Raw genomic sequence first — 21,950 nt, 5'->3', positions numbered from 1 at the left:
GATATGGCTCATTAACCTTTACGGACCAAATAATGACGATCCACACTTCTTTGACAATATACACTGCTCAAAAAAATAAAGGGAACACTTAAACAACACAATGTAACTCCAAGTCAATCACACTTCTGTGAAATCAAACTGTCCACTTAGGAAGCAACACTGATTGACAATACATTTCACATGCTGTTGTGCAAATGGAATAGACAACAGGTGGAAATTGTAGGCAATTAGCAAGACACCCCCCAATAAAGGACTGGTTTTGCAGGTGGTGACCACAGACCACTTCTCAGTTCCTATGCTTCCTGGCTGATGTTTTGGTCACTTTTGAATGCTGGCGGTGCTTTCACTCTAGTGGTAGCATGAGACGGAGTCTACAACCCACACAAGTGGCTCAGGTAGTGCAGCTCATCCAGGATGGCACATCAATGCGAGCTGTGGCAAGAAGGTTTGCTGTGTCTGTCAGCGTAGTGTCCAGAGCATGGAGGCGCTACCAGGAGACAGGCCAGTACATCAGGAGACGAGGCCGTAGGAGGGCAACAACCCAGCAGCAGGACTGCTACCTCCTCCTTTGTGCAAGGAGGAGCAGGAGGAGCACTGCCAGAGCCCTGCAAAATGACCTCCAGCAGGCCACAAATGTGCATGTGTCTGCTCAAACGGTCAGAAACAGACTCCATGAGGGTGGTATGAGGGCCCGACATCCACAGGTGGGGGTTGTGCTTACAGCCCAACACCGTGCAGGACGTTTGGCATTTGCCAGAGAACACCAAGATTGGCAAATTCGCCACTGGCGCCCTGTGCTCTTCCCAGATGAAAGCAGGTTCACACTGAGCACATGTGACAGACGTGACAGAGTCTGGAGACGCCGTGGAGAACATTCTGCTGCCTGCAACATCCTCCAGCATGACCAGTTTGGCGGTGGGTCAGTCATGGTGTAGGGTGGCATTTCTTTGGGGGAGCCGCACAGCCCTCCATGTGCTCGCCAGAGGTAGCCTGACTGCCATTAGGTACCGAGATGAGATCCTCAGACCCCTTGTGAGACCATATGCTGGTGCGGTTGGCCCTGGGTTCCTCCTAATGCAAGACAATGCTAGACCTCATGTGGCTGGAGTGTGTCAGCAGTTCCTGCAAGAGGAAGGCATTGATGCTATGGACTGGCCCGCCCGTTCCCCAGACCTGAATCCAATTGAGCACATCTGGGACATCATGTCTCGCTCCATCCACCAACGCCACGTTGCACCACAGACTGTCCAGGAGTTGGCGGATGCTTTAGTCCAGGTCTGGGAGGAGATCCCTCAGGAGACCATCCGCCACCTCATCAGGAGCATGCCCAGGCGTTGTAGGGAGGTCATACAGGCACGTGGAGGCCACACACACTACTGAGCCTCATTTTGACTTGTTTTAAGGACATTACATCAAAGTTGGATCAGCCTGTAGTGTGGTTTTCCACTTTAACTTTGAGGGTGACTCCAAATCCAGACCTCCATGGGTTGATCAATTTGATTTCCATTGATAATTTTTGTGTGATTTTGTTGTCAGCACATTCAACTATGTAAAGAAAAAAGTATTTAATAAGATTATTTCATTCATTCAGATCTAGGATGTGTTATTTTAGTGTTCCCTTAATTTTTTTGAGCAGTGTATATAATAAATGATCAACCCTGCAAGCAATACAAGATTATATTATTATGGTGGGAGATTATAATACTGTTTTAAATAGCTCAATGGACCGTAAAGGAAATCACACTACAAACTATCACCCTCATGTTCTTAAGGAAATCATGAATGTCATGGATACATTAGAACTAGTAGATACAGTGGGGAGAACAAGTATTTGATACACTGCCGATTTTGCAGGTTTTCCTACTTACAAAGCATGTAGAGGTCTGTAATGTTTATCATAGGTACACTTCAACTGTGAGAGACGGAATCTAAAAGAAAATTCCAGAAAATCACATTGTATGTATGTAATAATTTGCATTTTATTGCATCACATAAGTATTTGATCACCTACCAACCAGTAAGAATTCCGGCTCTCACAGACCTGTTAGTTTTTCTTTAAGAAGCCCTCCTGTTTTCCACTCATTACCTGTATTAACTGCACCTGTTTGAACTTGTTACCTGTATAAAAGACACCTGTCCACACACTCAATCAAACAGACTCCAACCTCTCTACAATGGCCAAGACCAGAGAGCTGTGTAAGGACATCAGTGATACAATTGTAGACCTGCACAAGGCTGGGATGGGCTACAGGACAATAGGCTAGCAGCTTGGTGAGAAGGCAACAACTGTTGGCGCAATTATTAGAAAATGGAAGAAGTTCAAGATGACGGTCAATCACCCTCGGTCTGGGGCTCCATGCAAGATCTCACCTCGTGGGGCATCAATGATCATGAGGAAGGTGAGGGATCAGCCCAGAACTACACGGCAGGACCTGGCCAATGACCTGAAGAGAGCTGGGACCACAGTCTCAAAGAAAACCATTAGTAACACACTACGCCGTCATGGAATAAAATCCTGCAGCGCACGCAAGGTCCCCCTACTCAAGCCAGCGCATGTCCAGGCCCGTCTGAAGTTTGCCAATGACCATCTGGATGATCCAGAGGAGGAATGGGAGAAGGTCATGTGGTCTGATGAGACAAAAACAGAGCTTTTTGGTCTAAACTCCACTCGCCGTGTTTGGAGGAAGAAGAAGGATGAGTACAACCCCAAGAACACCATCCCAACCGTGAAGCATGGAGGTGGAAACATCATTCTTTGGGGATGCTTTTCTGTAAAGGGGACAGGACAACTGCACCGTATTGAGGGGAGGATGGATGGGGCCATGTATTGCGAGATCTTGGCCATAAACCTCCTTCCCTCAGTAAGAGCATTGAAGATGAGTCGTGGCTGGGTCTTCCAGCATGACAACGACCCGAAACACACAGCCAGGGCAACTAAGGAGTGGCTCCGTAAGAAGCATCTCAAGGTCCTGGAGTGGCCTAGCCAGTCTCCAGACCTGAACCCAATAGAAAATCTTTGGAGGGAGCTGAAAGTCTGTATTGCCCAGCGACTGGGTCTTCCAAATGGACAATGACCCCAAGCATACTTCCAAAGTTGTGGCAAAATGGCTTAAGGACAACAAAGTCAAGGTATTGGAGTGGCCATCACAAAGCCCTGACCTCAATCCTATAGAACATTTGTGGGCAGAACTGAAAAAGCATGTGCGAGCAAGGAGGCCTACAAACCTGACTCAGTTACACCAACTCTGTCAGGAGGAATGGGCCAAAATTCACCCAACTTATTGTGGGAAGCTTGTGGAAGGCTACCCGAAACGTTTGACCCAAGTTAAACAATTTAAAGGCAATGCTACCAAATATTAATTGAGTGTATGTAAACTTCTGACCCACTGGGAATATGATGAAATAAATAAAACCTGAAATAAATAATTCTCTCTACTATTATTCTGACATTTCACATTCTAAAAATAAAGTGGTGATCCTAACTGACATAAGACAGTGAATTTTTACTAGGATTAAATGTCAGGAATTGTGAAATACTGAGTTTAAATGTTTTTGGCTAAGGTGTATGTAAACTTCAGACTTCAACTGTATACACTCAGTTATGACACCTTCATGTGAAGAAGCACAATGATTTTCGGCGCCTGAACAGGTAAAATAATTTGGCTGGTGGACAAAGATCATGCGTCGGATTCAGCCCATTTTCGATCATACCGTATAATGTAAGGATATCTAATGAAATTGTGATTATGTTTTGGGAAATACAGATCCATAAATTATCAGGTAATGACTACAGATATGATACATTTCTGAAAGTATGTGGATTTGTTCATGCCTAAGTATAAAGGCTTAGATATGTCAGCATGTTGACACACCCGTTCTGGAGTTAAAATATTATAATATGTAAGCGAGTGCAAGCGCATCAGTGGGGTGTCTTGAAGGGATCTGACCCCAGATATCTCCCTGGACTCAAACGGTAGCAGGGAGAGTTCTGAGTTCCGTATTCGATGCATGTAGAAACTGTCCCATTACAGATAACATTGGTATTTGTATTTTATTAGGATCCCCATTAGCTGTTGCAAAAGCAGCAGCCACTCGTCCTGGGGTCCACACAAAACATGAAACATTACATAATACAGAACATTAATAGACAAGAACAGCTCAAGGACAGAACTACATACATTTATCCTTGCTCAATATATGAAGTTAAGGACATGCGTATCTGGAGCATGTTTACTCCTTATATCTAATAAAATGTCAGATATCCAGATTTATATAGATAAAGATATCCCCTGATATTGACCCTTTTCGCCCAGTGTCTGGCTGTCTGTTACCACCACTGGCTGCCTTTTACAATGGCTGCCTGTTACCACCACTGGCTACCTGTTACCACCACTGGCTGCCTCTTACCACCACTGGCTGCCTCTTACCACCACTGGCTGCCTGTTACCATCACTGGCTGCCTGTTACCACCACTGGCTGCCTGTTACCACCACTGGCTGCCTCTTACCACCTCTCTGGCTGCCTGTTACCACCACAGGGAGTGGAGGTAGGGGTGAGGGAGTGTGTCCCTCCCACCCCCATGACTTGAGATCTGTGCCGGTGTGCTGGTTGTACCTGTACCCTATACCCTATGCCCCGTGGGATCCACTGGAGACAAACAATGGTGGTCCTCTGTAGCTCAGCTGGTAGAGCACGGCGCTTGTAACGCCAGGGTAGTGGGTTCGATCCCCGGGACCACCCATATGTAAAAATGTATGCACACATGACTGTAAGTCGCTTTGGATAAAAGCGTCTGCTAAATGGCATATTATTTATTATTATTAAACAATGGCAGATGGGGGCAGTTAAGGCTATGGCATTACATTGGCATGAGCTACAGTGATTAGGAGGCGTATCTAAGGGCTTCCTCTTGGCACAGCATGGCCAGCTGAACTTCCATCACCACAATGGTCAAACAAGCCCTCTCCCTGGACAGCAGGACTCTTCTGTTCTGGCTCACCGTTGAAAAAAAGCCATAGTCCTGGATGTGAAAGGGATAAATAGTTGTGTGGCAGGCAGCAGAGTGGATATGAACACAATGAGTGTAGCCATGGTTTGTGGTATTGGCGGAGAGCAGATGCTCACAGATAATATATCCAAAGCCAGAAGCATGTATTACTTCTCATCAGCAATTCTCCTGTGACAGGAGATAAACATACTGCATAGTAGTACTATGGTGTATCGTTTAAAACACTAACCTGGTGCATGTCAAAAGGCAAAAGTGCACATTTCGTCCATGTTCCAAATGCACGTTTCGGGGAGCATTCTGGGACGCCATGCAATCTCAGTCTCCCCAGGCATTGAGGTGACAGACATAATCACACACCTGAAACCCATTGTGGCAGAAAGCCAGCTCTACGGAAATGTGATTTCACTATGATTAAGGCCATAAAGCAAGTGTAGCGTATTCCCAGTCAGTATGGATATCCAGTCAGTGAGGTCACCATTACTACATACAGGAAGCGCTACAGGGCTTGTTTGTGATACAATTGGTCTGAGCAGATGTTGCTGCGGCGTAGAGGGAACGGAACTTCAACCGACTGACCGGGCAATGTGTAGTACGGGGTATATATATACATCTTTGTCAGTGGAGGCTGCTGAGGGGAGGACGGCTCATAATAATGGCTGGAACCGAGCGAATGGAATCATCAAACACATGGATGGGGTTTGATACCATTCCACTCATTCCGCTCCAGCCATTACCACGAGCCAGTTCTCCCCAATTAAGGTGCCATCAACCTCCTGTGATCCCTGTGCAGTATGGGTTATACTGTATATAGATCACTGTGCAGCATGGGGTATAAATACATCTGTCACAATCGTTATTAGAGGCAGACCAAGGCGCAGCGTGATAGGCGTACATCTTTTAATGAGTACTTTATACAATAACAAAACGATACGTGAAGTCTAAAGGTTCACCAACACAAACCTATACAGAACAAGATCCCACAATACTAAAGTGCCAAAAGGCTGCCTAAGTATGGTCCCCAATCAGAGACAACGAGCTACAGCTGTCTCTGATTGGGAACCACCCTGGCCAACATAGATATGAACGATCTAGAACAGACCCAATGAAAACTAAACATAACAAGTCCACACCCTGGCTCAACATTTAAGAGTCCCCAGAGCCAGGGCGTGACAACATCACTGTGCAATATGAGTTATTTATACATTACTGTGCAGCATGGGATATATATATATTAGGGCTGTCAAATGATTAAAATTTTTAATCAAATTAATCAGAATTTTCAGTGGATTAATCATGATTAATCACTATTTGCAATTACACCTGAATCCTAACCATTTTTTTTCTGAAATGCATACCAAAAGATAAATAACAGGACACAGATACATAATTTTCATATTATGTCTGTTTATTAACACAGCCAAATAATGGTGTTTTAAATCAAGCTGAAACATACTACACACCATAATATTTGTCTTTGGCTGTGGCTCTTGACGGTGGCTTATAGAATGAGTCTTGAGACGCCACTTGCAAAACATCAAGGAAACCTGAGTCTTCTACAATGCTAATGGGTCTACAATCCTTTGCAATCCATTTTGCTATTGTGTTGGTCAAATTATCTGAGGTTGATTTTGTTAATTGCCTGCAAACATTCAGCGTGGTCTGGCGCAAACCACTTGCTGAATCTGACGGCCCAGCAAACGCATGTTTGGCGTTGACATGGTACTTCAAGCTTGAACAGCTCCGGTGAAATTGAAACTCCTTCTTACAAATCTTGCAAATAACCTTGTACTTGTTAACTGTACCATCATCATTCTTTTTATATTTGAATCCGTCAATAGGCCCACTTTGCTCACCTTGCTCCATCTCGCCTCTAGCTCCCAACCACTTTCCTGACCTGAATAATTTGTCACACTGCGCATGCGTGAAATGCGTTAAAAAAATTGACGTAATTAACAGCAAACAACTAATTAACGTCGTTAACGCGCTATTTTTGACAGCCCTAATATATATATATATATATATATATATATATATATATATATATATATATATATATATATATATATACATCACTGTGCAGTATGGGGTATAAATACATCACTGTGCAGTATGGGTTATATATACATCACTGCAGTATGGAGTATATATACATCATTGTACTGTATAGGGTGTATATACATCACTGTGCAGCAGTGGAGGCTCTTCAGAGGAGGAAGGGGAGGACCATCCTCCTCAGTGAATTTCATAAAAATTTAAATGGTAAAACATTTTAAAAGTTATCCTTTTTAGATAAAACGATACTAAATATATTCACATGTCACCAAATAACTGATTAAAACACACTATTTTGCAGAGAAGGTCTACAGTAGCCTCAACAGCACTCTGTAGGCTAGCACCATTGTGTAGCCGGAGGACAGCTATCTTCCGTCCTCCTCTTGGTACATTGACTTCAATACAAAACCTAGCAGGCTCATGGTTCTCACCCCTTCCATGGACTTACACAGTAATTATGACAACTTCCGGAGGACGTCCTCCAGCCTAGCAGAGCTCTTGCAGCATGAAATTACATGTTGTCCACCCAATCAAAGGATCAGAGAAATAATCTAGTACTGAAAGCGTAAACTACAGCTAGCTAGCACTGCAGTGTATAAAATGTAGTGAGTAGTTGACTGAAAGAGAGGAAAAGACAATAGTTGAACAGTTTTTAACAAATTAATTTCTTCCAAAATGAAGGAGAAGCAAGCGAGAAGTAGAGAAAGAGAGAGATTTCATCATTTCTTTTCACTTTCAGTTTCACTTACTTAGCTAGCAAATGCAGCTAGCTAGTTTAGCCTACTGAAACACCCTGCTCAAACAGAGGGATGCTATGTTAGCTAGGTGGCTATGACTTTCCAATACAACACTGGAACTCTTCCAAGTCAAGGTAAGCTTTCGGTATTACTAATTTATTGCCACCGGGGTAACTGCTTACTGACTGTACACTAACGTTACTTTATGATTGTAGCAGATCTACTAACGCGTTAGTTCTATTAGCTATGACGTTACTTTAGCTAATATGGTGACAACGATGTAGGCTGTGTGTAGCGGTTTGGCTTGGAAAGGTTTTTTCGCCTGATCACAGCAGATGTGTTGTGCATTGAAGTCCACAAGTGAAGGGAAGAGAAATAATACAACGTGGCTGTTATGAGAGTGAACTCTGTTTACGAGTGATCAGGGGTGTATTCATTCCGCCAATTCTGTTGAAAAACGTTTCTTAAACGGAAGCAAACAGAACAAAAACTGGGATAAACATACCTGAATTTGTCCAATAGAAACTCTCGTTTGCAACTGTTGGACTAATGATTACACCCTATATCAGCTCAATGCAGGCAAGAGTGTACAAGGCAGCATTGAATGTCACTGTCTGCCACCTCAAATTTGTCTCTTGAGCTGTGTGCACCTATGTTGTAAACTTTCATTCATAGGCTGTACATAATGGGATATATATACGTCACTGTACAGTACGGGGTATATATACGTCACTGTACAGTACGGGGTATATACATAATTGTGCAGTACGGGGTATAAATACATCACTGTGCAGTACGGGGTATATAGATCACTGTGCAGTATGGGATATGAATACATCACTGTCTCCCTGTCATTTAGAGGTTCAAACAAATGTGCATTACATTGTGCATGACACGATAATGCAGTCCTCACACGTGCAATTCCTTGAAACTGTGCTTTGCAATTCCTGTTGTGTTTAGTAATAGCTCTAGGGATTCCGCTCCGCATTTACAATCATATAAATTTGGAGTCATCAGCTAGGTGATATTTTCACAGGTATCATAGGTGCCAGATTATTTGTCATCCAATCAGTCTCAGTTTCCACAAACAAAGAGAGGCAATGAGCCTGTGCATCACTAGCTGTGGCTGATGGGAGTTGGAACCATTTGGGGAAAGCCCATTCAATTACCTTTCCAGGTGAGTGATTGATCTGTATTATAATGTGCTAATTAAACATTGTCTACTGAAATAACTTTCTTCTGGTTTCAGAGCTGGTGTCTACACCGACACTCTGTCCTAAATTCTAACGTGGACATGTACATATTCACTCAGTCTTTCTGCTCATATTGACATCCAAAAATGCATAACAGGCATAAACCGAACATTTCCCAATATGTTAATGCTCTCTTTAATTGCATGCTTTACAAAATGATGACCGGTTTTATGGCTTTTCAAACAGTATGCCTACATCGTTTGGAAAGTTCATGTTTAATGGCTTTTGGAAAAACTTCAAAATGGAATCTCTGAATCCAAAAGCCTTTTCAGTGATTTCAGGCTATTACTTTTTTTTTACTGAATGCAATTCATCTTGGACTTATTACACTTGACATTACACTGATCAGTAATATCTCTTTCCAGGCAGCTACATATGTTAAATTTCCCTTTAACCAGAGGAACTTTCAACAAAACCAATGAGAGAACCCAGTGATTTTTTTCTCCATTTCCCTTATTTGGAGTTAAAAGGTTCATGTTCACTACTACACCTCTCTGTGACAAATTCAATGACTTTCTAAACCAAGCAAGGGGAGGGGTTACACTTATACTGTATCACACACTGTACTAGGTTACATGGTGTTGAAAACAAAATACCTGCTTTTTAAACTGCTAGGGTATCAGACATCCATCATCACCATCCTCTCCAATACTAATGTATCTGCCTAATAGCAGGTGAAATGGCTTCTGGCACAGCTGCTAGTTCCTGTACCCATTACAAACAGTGGAGGAAAAGCAATAATTCACACTACTGATTGGTTAATGTAAACAGGTCGACCCCAGGGAGACCACTCACTGCAGACTTCCTGGAAACCTGATAGCCAATGTGAGGGGAACAATGGAACATTGAAACAATAAAGAATAACTCAGAGTTGTCTGCAGCAGTGTACCATGCATATTGCATCTGCCCAGGAAACTGGCCATGACATTTCATGTGTCACATCCAATCTAATTCAAAGTTGAACTCTATGGCTTCACTTCTTGGAACGACTGGCCACAGTGAAGCCGAATCTCACTCGCTTTGACACAAATGAATTGCTTTCAGTTCTGCCACTCACTGAAAAATAGGATTTGTATTTCAGTTACTCACCGGCCAATATTTTACTGTACAATATGAAATGGATTGGTACAGTATTTCACATTAGACCCGTCGGTGTACACTCAAGAGGAGAAGAAAGCTTAATATCTAAAGAAAACAGAACTATTATCCCCCACTTGATATAAAGGGATTGGAATAGCATTTCTGTGCTGGTTCATTCATCTCCATTTATGAAAGTGGACAGCTGATGGCATTGCCACCTGCACGGTGCTGGGAGAGGACTATCTGCCAATGTCAGGATCCATTTACCGTGTGGCCTGAGCCGGCAAGTTGGGGGACGATGACCTCAATAGTAAAATGGAGGTGTAGGGTGGATGCTGTTTGCTGGTCAGTAGATTGCTCATGTACACACACACTTGCACTCACGCTCTCTGTTTCTCTCTCCCTACTCACTCACACTCTCTGTTTCTCTCTCCCTACTCACTCACACTCTCTGTTTCTCTCTCCCTCTCTCACTCACGCTCTCTGTTTCTCTCTCCTACTCACTCACACTCTCTGTTTCTCTCTCCCTCGCTCACTCACACTCTCCATTTTCTCTCTCTCTCACTCACGCTCTCTGTTTCTCTCTCTCTCTCACTCACACTGTTTATCTCTCACTCACTCGCGCTCTCTGTTTCTCTCTCTCTCACTCACACTCTCTGTTTCTCTCTCTCTCTCTCACTCACACACACGTTTGCTGGTAAGGAAATACACTTCTAAGCATACTAGCAGGAATCCTGTATAAAGTTTTTCATGTGATGGAACCCTCAACCCCTCCTCCCACACTGTCTTCGCCGATGGAGGTTGATAACGTGTTGGGATGTTGACAGATTAAAGGTGAAACCAGGCCAGCCCCTCCCCCACCCATCCTGTGCTAAATGTACTCATTTAGTAAGCTTACATATATGACATGCCATATAGAATGTATTGCACAGCATTCCTTACTTGCAGCACTCTAACTGTAAGAATCCATTAAAAAGTGTCAATGAGTCAAGAAACATTTCAGAGGTCAGGGTTGCACAGTATGTTGGATAAAAGACACAGACATTATGGTATGCTGTCCATTCCATAGCAACAGAGAGTTAAACGGACACTGCTGGAGTCCTCCAGCCATCCTGATACTCAGCAGTGACTCTGTGGACTTCATTAGACGTAGAGAGATGGTTGAGGTCAGTGTGTGTGCATTTGTGTGTGTATGTGTATGTATGTGTGTGTGGTTGAACCTGGCCAGGGGAGGGTGTTTGCGTACAGCAACCAGATAGAGGAATGACCCAGGATATAGTGGGATCAGGGAAAGGTGAGGGTTTGCAGTCACGGTTTAATGAGGGATTGAATATTAAGCTCCATATAATGATTCGCCTCTTAATTCAAATCAAATCAAATTTAATTGTATGTTATTGCGGGTGTAATTTAGGTAAAATTAACAGCTTTGATGCACTGAGAGTTTGTAGTGTGGGGATTGACCTCTACGAGCTTCTGTCCTTTGAGATGGATTATTTTCACTCTACATTTAGCAATGTGAGCGAGCGTTGTGCCTTTCCTTTCCAATGAACTCTACATTTAGCACCCGTTGAACATTAGGTGGTGTTAATTTTCAGAATAGCAGATTGTAATGATATCCCTAATGCCATATTCCCCTACGAAACACTTTGGTAGCCTAATACAGAGGACATGTGATTAATTGAGTTAGTTATATTGGTGAAATTGCCATAAGGAGTGAACAGAATGTGTCCCTCATTTAACCAGGAAATGTGAATCAGATGGCGAAGACAAAACTCAGTGGAGAGTGTAGGCTAACATTAACAGGTGTCACGGCAGCTCTCCAAAATACCCCACGTTCACCCCTCTGCTCTATCTCCCCATCTCTCTTTCTCAGTGTAGAATGTAGCCTACCCCTCTCCCCACTCTTCTTGGGAGATAGCTTTCCTCCTTTCACTTACTTCCCTCTATCTCCCCCTCTATTTTCCTCTTCCTCCACTTATCTCTCCCACAGCAGGATTTGCTTCTCTTGGATGAGTCCAGAAACAGATTGTGTTCAAGGCTTATAGGTTTTGACTGGCGACGCTTCTGACCTGGCCAGCGTGGTTCTAGAAACATCGGGCCAATGGTTCATGCCTGTTTACATGGAGCAGGCGGACCTCGGGCTTCCAGCCCATCGCAAAGAGACTGGGCGACCGTTGCCTTGGTCCGCATGGGTGGATCCAATATTGCCCACACTATCCCGAATCCCGACTCGAACCCCAGCAAGGGGACCACTGAAATGGGCAATTTAATACTGTATAATGCTCTGTAACTCTGAACATTGGTCTTCCATATCTATCCGCTCATGCAAGGCAGTGTAGGTGTTCTAACACCGTGTGCTGAGCGATATGGAGATAACAAATGGGGCTGGATGGAAGAACTCGAAAGAGAAAGTCGACATGTCATAGAGATAGTCTCCCAAGGATGGTTGGCTAATTCTGAACACTTTTCAAGGTATAAGAGAGATAGAAGTCACTCAATATGGTTATTAGTAAGTATAGGTATACAGTACAAACAGATACCTTTTGCAGTCTGAAAAGCAATGAGGATATAACTCTGAAGAAAACGCACAGTGGAGTTTGAAGCATTACCATAGTGACTGTGTTTGGTTTGTAACCAGCCACCTGGTTCTAAGTCATACACCTTGGGCTGCCAAGGACTCTTAAGGATGGGTAGTGCTTTATTTTACGTTTTAGTCATTTAGCAGACGCTCTTATCCAGAGCGACTTACAGTTAGTGAGTGCATACATTTTCATACTGGCCCCCCATTGGAAACGAACCCACAACACTGGCGTTGCAAGCGCCATGCTCTACCAACTGAGCTACAGGGGACTATAAACTCAATGCGATTGTGATACCATCTTTCCACCAGTCAGACCTAGGCCAGGATTCAGTGCGATCACACTTCGTCAGCTATGTGCCATTTAAAGGTAATTTCCGATTGAGCCGACATATGCAGAGTTTACCGTGAATACTAGTCTTCTTGTATATTGAGAGCAGTGAGGCGAATGTCTCTCCCTCTCTCTCACATCAGACGCTGTCACTGCTCAACCACAGCTGTTCTGTTTGCAAGACAAATGCACTGTGGAGAAATTGCTGGGATCTATCATTATCCAAAAAGGTTTAGAAAATAGATTAATTCTTTGTACAAAGATTTGTACCAGTTTTATACATATTTAATCAAACATTCAATTCTACTGTCTATTTATGATTCATCTGAATATTTTAATGTATGCTTGAAAAATGTGTGAAAAACATGAACATCATTATAATTTAGCTATTAAGTCCTTTTGACTGATTTTTTCATGAGAATTTATACCATGAGGTGGTTTTTGGCAGTTGATATTCATTAGCTATTGAAACCTATTAAATAGCTAAATTGATAATGCATTAACTTTAAACCAGAATTTAAGTTGGTTGCCCAGTTGCTCTTTCAACAAGTTTGATCATTTCCGACAGGTAGCTTTATGCCTGTGGCTAAAGCGGATTGTTTGGGCATCGGAGTGCGCTTCATCCTGGAATCCAAGGTGTTTCAAAGTAGACCAGTAGGTGACACTGTTCCCTTTGGACAACAGAGAACCTCACTGACTTTCAAATGTGACTGTCTTCAATGATTTTCCATAAAGAATAAAACGGAGAGGGGACCCGGGGCAGATGTTTTCGAAGGCACTTAATAGTCAGTTAACATGATTGATTTGTGTTTAAGAAACGTAACTCTCATCCAACGGCAAATAACGCTGGCCTATCAACTCTTAATATAACTCTGCGTTCCAAAGCAAGGGTTACCTACATTTGATTCTCCCCTGGTTACCTCCAGTGTTCCTACAGCCATGCATCATAGCACATTTCATCCAGGCTGAGGCTCATTTAGTATAGGATCCAGTGTACCAGCCCTGCCATTACAATAAAATACCTCTTTGCCAGAGACCGGGCCGGGGGACAGATGAAGGGTGAGGAGGTGCAGGTGAGGAACTGGTTAACTTGGGGCAGGCAGGAGATGGGTTCCCTGTTACCCCCGTTGTCACAGTCCGGTCGGCCTCACATCTCCCCCCTCTCCCTCTCTCCAGGCTCCCCCCTCTCCCTCTCTCCAGGTTCCCCCCTCTCCCTCTCTCCAGGCTCCCCCCTCTCCCTCTCTCCAGGCTTCCCCCTCTCCCTCTCTCCAGGCGTCCCCCTCTCCCTCTCTCCAGGCTCCCCCCTCTCACTCTCTCCAAGCTCCCCCCTCTCCCTCTCTCCAGGCTTCCCCCTCTCCCTCTCTCCAGGCTTCCCCCTCTCCCTCTCTCCAGGCTCCCCCCTCTCCCTCTCTCCAGGCTTCCCCCTCTCCCTCTCTCCAGGCTTCCCCCTCTCCCTCTCTCCAGGCTTCCCCCTCTCCCTCTCTCCAGGCTCCCCCCTCTCCCTCTCTCCAGGCTTCCCCCTCTCCCAGGCCTCTGGACAGGTAAAACATTTACCCAGTCAAATTCCATTCGCTTTGAAGGTCAGGTCATCCCACGATTAAATGACAATTGCACACAAAGTTCAGCAATTAGCGCTGAGACAGACAGCGCTGTGTCAAAATGAGTTTCTTGATTCTTCTCACACCCTCACTCAATCTCTTTCTGAACATTCTCACTTCCTCAGTGTGGTTCAAGACATTTAAATGTTTCCCCTTAAACCACTCAAGTGTTGCTTTAGCAGTATGCTTAGGGTCATTGTACTGCTGGAAGGTGAACCTCCATCCCAGTCTGAAATCTCTGGAAGACTAAAACAGGTTTCCCTCAAGAATTTCCCTGTATTTAGCGCCATCCATCATTCCTTCAATTCTGACCAGTTTCCCAGTCCCTGCTGATGAAAAACATCCCCACAGCATGATGCTGCCACCACCATGCTTCACTGTGGGAATGGTGTTCTCGGGGTGATGAGAGGTGTTGTGTTTGCGCCAGATATAGCGTTTTCCTTGATGGCCAAAAAGCTCAATTTTAGCTTCATCTGACCAGAGTACCTTCTTCCATATGTTTGGGGAGTCTCCCACACGCCTTTTGGCGAACACCAAACGTGTTTGCTTTTTTTTCTTTAAGCAATGGCTTTTTTCTGGCCACTCTTCCGTAAAGCCCAGCTCTGTGGAGTGTACGGCTTAAAGTGGTCCTATGGACAGATACTCCAATCTCCGCTGTGGAGCTTTGCAGCTCCTTCAGGGTTATCTTTGGTCTCTTTGTTGCCTCTCTGATTAAAGCCCTCCTTGCCTGGTCCATGTGTTTTGGTGGGCAGCCCTCTCTTGGCATGTTTGTTGTGGTGCCATGCTCTTTCCATTTTTTTATAATGGATTTAATGGTGCTCCGTGGGATGTTCAAAGTTTCTGATATTTCTTTATAACCCAACCCTGATCTGTACTTCTCCACAACTTTGTCCCTGACCTGTTTGGAGAGCTCCTTGGTCTTCATGGTGCCGCTTGCTTGGTGGTGCTCCTTGCTTAGTGGTGTTGCAGACTCTGGGGCCTTTCAGAACAGGTGTATATATACTGAGATCATGTGACAGATCATGTAACACTTAGATTGCACACAGGTGTACTTTATTTAACTAATTATGTGACTTTTGAAGGTAATTGGTTGCACCAGATCTTATTTAGGGGCTTCATAGCAAAGGGGGTGAATACATATGCACGCACCATTTTCCCGTTATTTTTCTTTTACAATTTGGACTATTTTGTGTATGTCCATTACATGAAATCCAAATAAAAATCAATTTAAATTACAGGTTGTAATGCAACAAAATAGGAAAAACGCCAAGGGGGATGAATACTTTTGCAAGGCACTGTACATATCACAGGGGAGTTAACATCACAATAACATTGTTCACTTGTTAAATTCCGTTATAGAACAAAACTATTTGAGTGACACTGAGTTAATGCGTACACAAGTAACAAGACTGTAGCATTGCACAAAGTACATACATAACTAAATGCGAAGTGAGAACCCGAGACACAAGTCAACTACATGACTTGGCTCTAAAACGAGTTAATGTTTTGCTTTTAGTCTCCTCATGCTTTATTCAAAACACACACCATGGCAATGCAAGCCCCCCTAAGCAAATGGTTCAGTTCCAATGTTTTTTTGGTGAAATGCAGCCTCATCCTGGGTAATTTGTATCTCCGCTGATGGGGAAGGGGAGACCTGTGCATAGATTACAGTGGTCCCATTCGGGAGGTAAACTCCGCAGGGTAACACTCATCTTGGAATTGGAGTAGCAGGCAATCATGTGTCTCCGGAAGCTCCATCCCACTCGAACATGGATGGAATGCTTTCACACGGAGCAAGGTGTCTCCGGAAGCTCCATCCCACTCCAACACGGATGCTTGGAATGCTTTCACACGGAGCAAGGTTTCTCCGGAAGCTCCATCCCACTCCAACACGGATGGAATGCTTTCACACGGAGCAAGGTGTCTCCGGAAGCTCCATCCCACTCCAACACGGATGGAATGCTTTCACACGGAGCAAGGTGTCTCTGGAAGCTCCATCCCACCAACACGGATGGAATGATTTCACTCGGAGCAAAGTGTCTCCGGAAGCTCCATCCCACTCCAACACGGATGCTTGGATGCTTTCACACGGAGCAAAGTGTCTCCGGAAGCTCCATCCCACTCCAACACGGATGCTTGGAATGCTTTCACACGGAGCAAGGTTTCTCCGGAAGCTCCATCCCACTCCAACACGGATGGAATGCTTTCACACGGAGCAAGGTGTCTCCGGAAGCTCCATCCCACTCCAACACAGATGGAATGCTTTCACACGGAGCAAGGTGTCTCTGGAAGCTCCATCCCACTCCAACACGGATGCTTGGAATGCTTTCACACGGAGCAAGGTGTCTCCGGAAGCTCCATCCCACTCCAACACGGATGCTTGGAATGCTTTCATACGAAGCAAGGTGTCTCCGGAAGCTCCATCCCACTCCAACACGGATGCTTGGAATGCTTTCACACGGAGCAAGGTGTCGAGGGAAGGCCAGGGACTGGCACTTACACAGCCAGCTGATGAATAGTTTAGAGACTATCATTCCATCTCATTTAAAGGCGTAACATGTCTTCTCTGGATCCGGCTTTCTTCTTATCTCATTAGACTGTCAGAAATGCTTCATAAGAATCATCATGGAGAGACGTTAGATCCATCCTTCACAGGAGAGGGCAACCACCCAGTGGGTTTTGTTTTTGTCATTCTGGTTGGGTTTTGTTGTGTGTGTGCGTTTTTTTATGTTTTTTGCAACATTCATTGTAGATGTGGATCTCTTTTAGTGTCGATACCATAACCTGTCACAAATCTGAGATTTAATAAGCATGGGCAGGTACGTCTTTCATCTGTGACTCATTTTCATGCGTTCCATTTGCAAAAACACCTGATTATGGTGAATCTGTCGAATTTGAATAAACTTCACATTCTAATCCAGCAAGAAAGTAAATGGAGGAAGAGGAGTAATCTGACCAGTTTAAAAATGATAGATGCTATCTCTTTACCACCTCCATTTTTGAAGAACATAATTGATGAAATATCTATCCTGCATGACTTAATTTCTAAGTAAAGCGAGAATGCATCTGCATTTTTTATGCTTATTAGAAGAAATGCCTTAGGCTGAATACCAACTTTGAGATCTGTGTGCATAACTTTCGAACTCTTATGTGAATCATGCATTGACATAAAATGGAGATTTCTGCAGAAATGCACATCAGGATGTCTGCCCTTATTAATGTATTTTTGTGAGGAGGTAGAGAAAATAAGTGTAGCCGATTCTACGCCACCCCAGGTTTAAAACAGAACATGAGGAGCTCTGGCTAACCACAGGTTCTTTAGGTCTGGTGGGAGCTCACATTGTTCACCCAGGGAAAAAATACCACAGTACTTACTATAGAATTCTGTAGTAAACTGTAGTAAACTGTAGAATACTATACTACACACTGTAGTATACCTCTATCATGTGTAGTACTTACTATAGAATGTTGTACTATACTGTAGAATGCTATAGTGAATTCTACAGAAATGTCAGCAAAAACACTACATTTTTTACTGTAGTAACTACTACAGTATTTAATTTGCATATACCCTGCCCATTCCCCTCCCCCATATCCCAATTTGTGCCACCCATAAGTGAGAAACCTACATGCCAAGTATAGACCATATATTGTGTTGCCTTACAGGTAATAGAAAAGAGCAGAATTTCTTTACTATCAGTTCAGACCCCAGTACTAACTAACTACCTACAGGTTATGGAAAATGTGCTGTTTTAGTATTTCTCCAGTAGGTTTTCTCAAGGAGAAAGCTCCCCACTTCTATGTCAAATATAATAAAACAAAAATACTTTAGTAAATACTACAGTAATGTCCGCAAAAACACTACAGTAAGTTCTGTAGTATACTACTATTTTTTTTACTACAGTATTTATCCTATAGTAAACTGTAAATACTACAGTATACTCAGGTATTCCCTGTAGTGTTTTTGTGGACTACAATGAATACTACAGTAAAGTCTGCAAAAACACTAAAGTGAATACTATAGTATTCCTACAACAGTACACACTATAGTATTTTTTCATGTGGGGGAGCGTAGAGCTGGAGCTCTGGCTGGTAGCGAGTGAGGAAGGAGAGAGAGAGAGGTGCGTCCATCTGTCATTATAAGGGGAGCCAAGCAGGTGCACACAAAGGGGCGGGTGAATAGCATGAGATTGACACCGTATACAAATCACAGTCACCCCCTTTTGCCACATATGACATTTTGATTAGAACATTTCCATGTATCTCTATCCGTGTCTAATGACATGTGCAGTATCTTCATCCATACATTAAGTTAACACCTTCATTAACTCCATATGATAACCGAGCCTGGCTATACATAATGAGCAATGAATTACCCATATATGCCAGCATCTGTGGAGCAGGCTGGGCCAAGGCACCGGAGCAAAAATCAATGGTGTTGTTTTTCACTCTGCAAACCCATCAGGTCCTGCCACACAGTAATGGCTTTCATTTCGTTCTTGGCTCATGGAAGGGAATTAGTTGTGAATTAGACAGCTGTAGAGCGGGGTCTGATCACAGTGAGGAACTCTGCCGAGGGAACAAACAGATGCTTTCCATTCCCATGATCAGGAATCACACTAGTTGTAAATCGATGTCAAGCAATTGTAAAAGCTCACTGTTTATCAGGGTCACTGTGAATGGACCTGGGACACCACAGAATCACCTTTGTCTGCGGGTTTTGGTTAACATACAAGTCTCTATAGGATAGGATGTGTACCTATACTTCTCTTGTTGTGTAGCAATCTGTTGACTGACAACAGGTTAGTCATGTGTCATCTGTACTTCCAAGAGATAGAAGCTACTGTATATATGAAACAGCAATATTAGATGTACCTCCCGGCGGCCCCAAACACTCTGTGGTGAGATGCTGAAATAATTTCTGTAAGGCCACATGACATGTTTATGGATCACAAAGTGATAAGAGTTCAAAGTTAAATGTTACCATGGTGATGCAAAACAACCTCAGCAAAGTTGCATGTTATCTTTAGATCTGCTGTGACAGTGAGGCTGACTATATGTTACAGTGTTTACTTCCAATCTCTCTTTGTTGTCATTCTTCATCTATTCACATATTTCCCTCCTTCCCTCTGTTTTCTCTGACTTATTTTGAAAGGTGCGAATTAGGAAGTATCACGAAACAACAGCTGCAGAGTTGTGTCACTTGAGCAGAAGCCATGGATAAATATGGCTGTCTCTCTTGCTTTGTGCAAAGAGCTGTAGGCCTACATGACATACAGGTACATTACCTCCCCTGTCGCTGTCTACCTCTTCATATACAAACATGCATCTTTGTATCATATATTTTATGGTGAGGCCTTTCGTGCTACTCCATATTTACTTCCACCAACACGTATATCAAAACAATGGAAATAGGGAAATTACCACACTTCAATTATGCTCTAATTCAAATACGCCATATAATGTAAATGACCTCACTTTATCGCAGCTGGAACATGTTCTTCCCATTTAAACAGCTGCAGGAACAGCATAGGCATACAATGCAGTAGCATGCATACAATGTACAAGTGGCAGGCTTTTCAAATCAAATCAAATGTTATTTGTCACATGCGCCGAATACAACAGGTGTAGACCTTACCGTGAAATGCTTACTGACAAGCCCTTAACCAACAATGCAGTTTTAAGAAAACAAGAGTTAAGAAAATATTTACTAAATAATCTAAAGTAAAAAAAGTAACACAATAAAATAACATTAACGAGGGTACCGGTACCGAGTCAATGTGCGGGGGTTCAGGTTAGTCAAGCTAATATGTACATGCCTCCAACCTTGAAAAGCCAAGAAAAATAGTCAGCCCCAGATGGTTATCTATACAGCTCAGTTTGCCAAGGGGCTTTACTGTGTGTGTGTGTGGGGGGGGGGGGGGGGGACGGACCATTTCAGGGTCATTTAAATCCAGAAGGTTACTGAGAATAATGATCTCTCAACACACTGCTGGAGTCTCAAGAGCTTATGGTTCTATTCTAGAATTGAGGGGCAAACGTCATGGAAACACCAGAATGATAGAATGGGAATGAGGCCAGTTGACTTTCAAGGTTTACCAAAATACAGCTTCTGCAATGATGAAGACAGAGGGAAATCAATATAATTTTGTTGGAGTTGTTACTTGTTTCAAACAAGTTCAACCATTATAAGCTATTAATAAGCAACTGTTCTGTGATCACGCACTGTTTCCACAATGCACAATTCACCCAAAGACTAGTTTGAATTACTGTTACTGTTACTGTCACAGTTGAATTAGAGTCCAAAGCTCCCGGTGTACACATCGCCTCTGGAAGAAATGAAAGCAAAGCAGGAACGTGGTAAAGATTAGGCAAAGAGCTGATAACCCAACCTGAAAAGTCAAATTTGCAATTTGCCCCAAAGTGTTACCTGATTTGACTGCTCATAACTAATCATGTTCACAATGGTAAATAGAGTTCAGGAAGAGAAGTAGCTTTTCCTCTCTGCCATCGCCATGGAGATACAGTATTGATTATGGAGGAGAAATAAAGTGTGAAGGGAGACGTACAGTGTGTTAATGCCGCGCAAAACATAACAAACCATTCATATTAAACAGGGCTGTTCGCAGCAGACTTGGATTTGGAGAGAGAGAGAGAGAGAGAGGGAGAGAGAGAGAGAGAGAGAGAGAGGAGAGAGAGAGAGAGAGAGAGAGAGAGAGAGAGAGAGAGAGAGAGAGAGAGAGAGAGAGAGAGAGAGAGAGAGAGAGAGAGAGAGAGAGAGAGAGAGAGAGAGAGAGAGAGAGAAGAGAGAGAGAGAGAGAGAGAGAGAGAGAGAGAGAGAGAGAGAGAGAGAGAGAGAGAGAGAGAGAGAGAGAGAGAGAGAGAGAGAGAGAGAGAGAGAGAGAGAGAGAGAGAGAGAGAGAGAGAGAGAGAGAGAGAGAGAGAGAGAGAGGGATAGAGCTAAAGAGAGGGAGAGAGATAGTGAGTGAGAGATAGATAGTGAGAGCGAGAGAGAGAGAGAGAGAGAGACAGCTACAGTACCCTGGGGGTACCCTGAATCCCATCCATCTAACCACACAGCTGCACAATACACTACTCTCACTCAATACATCAACTGCAATATCAGAGGGAAAATGTATGGGTTGTGAGTGGTGAATTCCATCGGGGGTCCAGCATAATGTTCTTTCCCCCAAATGACTGACGTTGTCAACAGATTGAAGACAGATGAATAATAAATACTCCCACAGAATACTTCAGTGCTTTAATGTTTAATAGAACACATCAAGCTCAAGTGGTAAAAATGACTTTTCTCA

This window comes from Coregonus lavaretus, assembly GCF_964263955.1.
Source record: "Coregonus lavaretus genome assembly, chromosome: 15".
Taxonomy (NCBI): Eukaryota; Metazoa; Chordata; class Actinopteri; order Salmoniformes; family Salmonidae; genus Coregonus; species Coregonus lavaretus.
This window is presented reverse-complemented; position numbering follows the sequence as displayed.